The following is a 5786-nucleotide window of genomic DNA, read 5'->3' as shown; positions in this document are numbered from 1 at the left end:
TTAGAGGGGAGAAGAGGATTATAATTCTGAAAACCTACTCATGTGGAGAATGGGTTCAATAAGCAACATTACATATATACTATGAAAAGTATAGCACCTTCCAAAAACTATAAAGAAATAAGGGATGAAGAATAAGTGGATGGGAAAGAAGAGAAGAGATGGAGGGGGAAGTTAAGCAATGATAAGTAAATTTATGGAGCAGAATTTAATGAAAGAGACAGCAGGGATAAGAAAGATATGCATATGGAGTATATTTATGTGTAAGTGTACATATATATGTATACATAAATACATCTTTTCTTAATATAGCATGCATGGGGGTGATAGGAGGATTAAAGGGTTGAAAAAGAAGAAAGTAAAAAAAGGGTGCAGCAGAGAATAAAAGAACAATTTACAAGGTAGTAAAGAAAAAATGGATACTCATGGATATAATGCCTTCTAATATTTATACTTTCTTAAATTGATATTTATTGTTATATATTTTGAATCCTCGCAAATGATTCACAATCCACCAATAATTCATTAGTGTCCCAATTTTCCCATATCCCCTTCAACATTTATCATTGTCTTTTACTGTCATCTTAGCCATATGAGAGGTGTGAGGTGTTAACTCAGTCTTTTTAATTTGTAGATTTCTAATCAATAGTGACAGAGCATTTTTTTCAAAGGAATATAGATAATTTTAATTTTTTCATCTGAAAAATTGTCTGTTCATATTCTTCAACCATTTCTCAATTGAGGAATGACTTGTATTTTTTATAAATTTGACATAGTTCTTTCACTATTTTGGAAATGAGGCCTTTATAAGAAATACTGCCTGTAAATTTTCCCCCTTAACTTTATGCTTCCCCTTTAATGTTATTGGTGTTGGTTTTCTTTATACAAACCCTTTTCGAATCAATGTAATCAGAATTGTCCATTTTGTATTTCATGATGTTTTCTAATTCTTTTTTGACTAAGAAGTAGACTATCATTTGTTCTCCTAATTTGCCTATAATATCACTTTAATGTCCAAATCATGTATACATATTGACCTTATTTTGGTTTGAGTGTGAAATGTTAGTCTATGCCTTGTTTCTGATATTATTTTTCAATTTTTCTAGCAACTTTTGTGAAATAATGAGTTCATATCCTAGAAGCTGGAGTTGGGGTGATTATCAAATATTCGATTACTATAGTCATTGATTACTGTGCTATATGTCTCTAATCTATTCCACTGATCCACCACGTCTTTCTTAACCAGTACATTATGTTTTTGATGACAGTTGCTTTATAATAAAATTTTAGGTCTGGTACTGGTAGGCCACCATTCCTTTTTTTTTTATTAATTAATTCCCTTGATATTCTTGACTTTTTGCCCTTTTTCTAGCATGCCCAATTCATTAATTTCCATTTTATCCATGTAACTATTTAGAGATGTAAAATTTCCCCTAAGGAATGTTTTGGCTGCATCTCATAGTTTTGGGTATGTTGTCTTATTATTGTGCCAATTGTCTCTATGATTTGTTGTTTGACCCAATCATTCCTTAGAATTAGAATAATTTCCAATTGGTTTTTAATCTGTCTTTTCCTGGCTCTTTATTGAACGTAATTTTTATTGCATCATTGCCTGAAAAAGAAATATTTACTATTTCTGCTTTTCTACATTTGATTGTGAGGTTTTTATGCCTTAATACATGGTCAATTGTTTCCACTTCATTGTCTATGATAGTCTATGGTAGTAGGAAATTTATAGTTTCCATATTTATGTGTTTTATTAGTTCCCATTTGGAAAAGAATGGGAAATGGGGTAAGGGAAGGAAATGAAATGTTCCCAGAAAAGTATAAAAACCCACTAATATTTTATCTAGTGGTTTATAATTATAAAAAATTAAATTAATTACTCAGTAGGCTGAATTATTTTTAAAAAATAAGTTACATGACTAATTTGAAAATATATTTTACATGATTGCACATGTATGACCAATATCAGCTTGCTTACTATCTCAGGGAGGGGAAAGGCTAGGGAGAAAGAGAGAATTTGGAACCCAAAACTTAAAAAAACATGAATGCCAAAACTTGATATTTACAATCAATTAGAAAAAATGAAATATTTGAAAAATGTGTTGTAATTCTGAAAATAAGAAACAATCCTGTTATTCTATAATTCTTTTTAGCTTTTTTGTTTGTTTGTTTGTTTTGACGTTTTCAATCTATCTTCTGTCTACAGCAAGTCTGGGTGCAAATCAGATTTGAAAATCCATTGAGCCAAACCTCCATGTTTTCATAAGCTTTCCCCGCTCAGGGACAAGGGTAGCAATCCACTCTGATAGAACATGTTAATCAAAAGAAGACAAGCAAAGGTGTGAACTTAAAAGCCTGAGGGCTGCTGCAACCAGGAAGAGTTCACAAGTTTCCCTGCAGGATTGCAAACCTGAGGAATTCATACCTTTTGTGGGAGGCCCTAAAGAGTGGGACTACCTCCTATAGAAGGAGAGCATCCTTCTGCTCAGAAGCACTACCTCCAGTGGAAGGGAAGTTTCTTCATCTGGCTGCTGCAGATTAGAAGCAATTGGAGAGAGGAATGGAGGCTGCTGTAGAACTTCTGAAAGAACTGCAGAGTATCATCACCTGTAGGATCTGCAGGGACTATTTCTCTGAGCCTGTCACCATCCATTGTGGGCACAGCTTTTGTGGAGCATGTCTCTCCTTGAGTTGAAGAGTGGAAACACCAGCTTTCCCCTATCCTGAATGCAGGCAAGTTCCCCAGGACAGAGAGCTCCCACGAGTGAACAGGTGCCTGGCAGAGTTGACTGAGCTGGGCAAAGAGTTCTGCTCCAAGCTTTTGGGGAGCACTAAAGCACAGAGCCAGTGTACCTTTCACAAAAAAAATGCTTCAAGCTCTTTTGTGAAGATAACCCACACTGCCCTCTGTATGACATGTTGTGAAACCCCAGAGCATGGGGCTCACAAGATCTTCCCCATAGAAGAAGCTGCTCACCATTACAGGAAAAAGCTGCAGCTCATTTGGAGTCACCTGGGGAAACATTTTGAAAAAGACGAGAAGCTTCTTGCTCAGGAGGAGAGACCTGACTGGAAGGGGATGATCACAGGAGAATACTTTAAAGCATACTGCCTCCTGATAGAAGAAAATTCCCAAAGTTTTGAAAGATTGAAGCAAGAAGAAAAGGCCAGACAGGACAGAATAAGGCAACAGATGCAAACCCTTCAGGACCTCAACTGCAGGAAGCAGTCCTCCAACCCAATCTGGATGTGTTGCAGGATGCCAAGCAGCTGCTGAGAAGGACTGAGGTAGTGCTGGCCCAATGGGCCTCGGCTGTCACCTCAGAACTGAGAGAAGGTCTCATCCCTGGGATGATGGAGATGATCAGCAGATTCAGAGTAACTCACTTTGGATCCCAGGTCAGCTGATTCCTATGTGACTGTTTCTGAAGATCTTAAGAGTATGAAGGCTGCCACACGCTGGCAGGTGGAGACCAAGACTCCTGAGGACTTTCCTTGCCATTATGTCTTTGCTAAGCAGACCTTCAGCTCAGGCAAACAGTACTGGGAGGTGGATGTGACTCAACTACCTCAGGGGATCCTGGGGATCTATACCCCACACTTCTGGAGTGGGATGGGCAGGACCATGGATTGCTCTTCCCCTGTGTTCCTGCTTCGCTGTATCAAGAAGGAGCAGGATTACTATTTACAGATTTATCCTGGATTATTGAACCATCGAGTGAAATGCCCAGAGTTGGGATGTACTTGGAATTTGGCCTGGGCGCTGTTGCCTTTTACAATGTTCTGCAGCATTCCCTCATTTACAAGTTTTGCCCTATTTGCTTCTCAAAGCCTGTTCCTTTTGTTTCCGTTGGGCCCCCACTTCCAGGAACAAAGCCAGGTCCCATGACTCTCTGTCCTGTGGACTCTCATCTTTGTGCTTGCTGCTACTCATGTCTCTGAGCATTTCTTCAGGGAAGAATTCTCAAGGATGTGCACCCTACATTTTCCAGCCTCCCCTTACAAGAGAATAAGTATTCTCCTACTTGATAATGAAGAACAGACATCATGGTCATCAACTGGAAGTTCCATTCTCTAAACTGTCCCATCCTCCTGAAATTTCAGTAAAACCTCCTTTATGTTCTATTTGATGTCAGATGAAATAAAAGTTATCTTTTACCATGTTTAAGCTTATTTGATTGTTTTTTATCATTTCATTCCTGTCCAAAACTTTGTGGCCCTATATGGTTTCTTCTTGGTAAGGATGATGAAGGCATTTGCCATTTCCTTCTCTAGCTCATGTCATGGATAGGGAGACTGTGGCAAATAGGGGTAAATAACTTGCCCAGGGTCACAGAGCTCCTTAGTGTCTGAAGATAGGTTTGAAGTCAGGAAAATAAGACTTTCTGATTGTAGACTGGGTATTTTCTCTCTTCAGTTTACCTACCTGCCTCCTTTATGCACATCAGAAAAAAAATCAATTTAGTAATTTCAGAAGGATCAATAAATTAGTTGCCAAGTATTCTTCAAGCCATGTGATAAATTTCTTCTTTTATATTGGGTCTTCATAACCCAGATGGGGAATACCTGATTTGTGTGTGTGTGTGTGTGTGTGTGTGTGTGTACATATGGAATATATATTGTTGGAAGAATGCTAGTTTAAGGGGAAGTAACAATTGGTTGTCTCTTCCAGAAACAATGAGAATCTGGGTAGAATTTTCTAGTCTAAATTTTGTTTTTAAAAAATCCAATTCCAAAACCATTAGTTTGCTTTGAAATCCTAATCTCACTTTTCCACTCATCTCTTTGATAAGTATCTACCCCTGGAAGACATCATTCCTGCTACAGTACTTCTTTCTCTCCTCCCATTTGTGTCCCAGAACTAATGCAATGGTTGAACACTTCTAAGTAGTGGGAGACAAATAAACCCCTCTTTTCTGAGAGCTGAATCTTTGGTTCTCTCATGAGCTCCTTGGAAACATAGAGTTTCTTGGTGAAGATAATGCTTTTTCTGCTGTCACTGTTGCTGCTGCTGCAGTCATGAGGAGGAGAATGAAAATAATAGAGGGGGATCATTTTCTACTTTGTGGTCAACATAAAAGATGGAGAAGGAAGGATAATGAAATGCAATGTTTCCACCTCTGTGTAGTAAAATCTGTTAGGAATACAAATAGCTCATTAAAGTATGGAATAATCCAGAATCATTGGAGAAAACTTAAGAATCAAAGATCTCTGGTGTTCTTTGAGTGAAGCTATGGTTTGCTTTCAGCTTCTGGGGGAGCATAGAGGTTGGATGCCTTGCTTAGGAGGCAGAAACTGGATCCTATTCTCAGGATTCCAAGTTTAACACTCTAACCTTTAGGTCATATTGCTTCATTTGATCAATGCAGTGGATATGAACTTGACCTCAGAATCAGGGAGATCTAAGTTTAAATGCTATCCTGGACTGCATTTGGGTGTGTCATCTTAGGAAAGTCCTTTCACATTTTGGTATCGAGGAAAACATTTAGAAATACTCAGTCCCAGAAAAGGTGTCTATTACTATTGGTAGAGAAACTTGGAAAATTCCTTGCATTGATGTGCCTGCATCATAATCCTAGCTAGCATTTGTATACTTCAATGAAGCAAAATACTTTTCACTTGTGACCTCACTGGATTGTGCACACAACTCAGTGAAAGGGTTATTCCCATTCCCATTTACAGAGGAGGATACTGAAATTGAGACAGATTAAATTATTTTTGCCCAGATAGTAAATCCTGGTGCAGGATCCAGTTTAGCTCCTGATATTAAGATTAACTCTCTA

General features: G+C 38.0%; 1 pseudogene; it reads left to right on the top strand.

Annotated features, from left to right (window-relative positions):
- Positions 1-2563: 2563 nt before the first annotated feature.
- LOC127556939 (probable E3 ubiquitin-protein ligase TRIML1) lies at positions 2564-4049 on the top strand (annotated as a pseudogene).
- Positions 4050-5786: the final 1737 nt, after the last annotated feature.

The sequence above is a fragment of the Antechinus flavipes genome, chromosome 1 (genome assembly GCF_016432865.1).
Source record: "Antechinus flavipes isolate AdamAnt ecotype Samford, QLD, Australia chromosome 1, AdamAnt_v2, whole genome shotgun sequence".
Lineage (NCBI taxonomy): Eukaryota > Metazoa > Chordata > Mammalia > Dasyuromorphia > Dasyuridae > Antechinus > Antechinus flavipes.
Note: the sequence above shows the minus strand (reverse complement) of the source record. Positions and strands in the feature narration are given on the sequence as shown.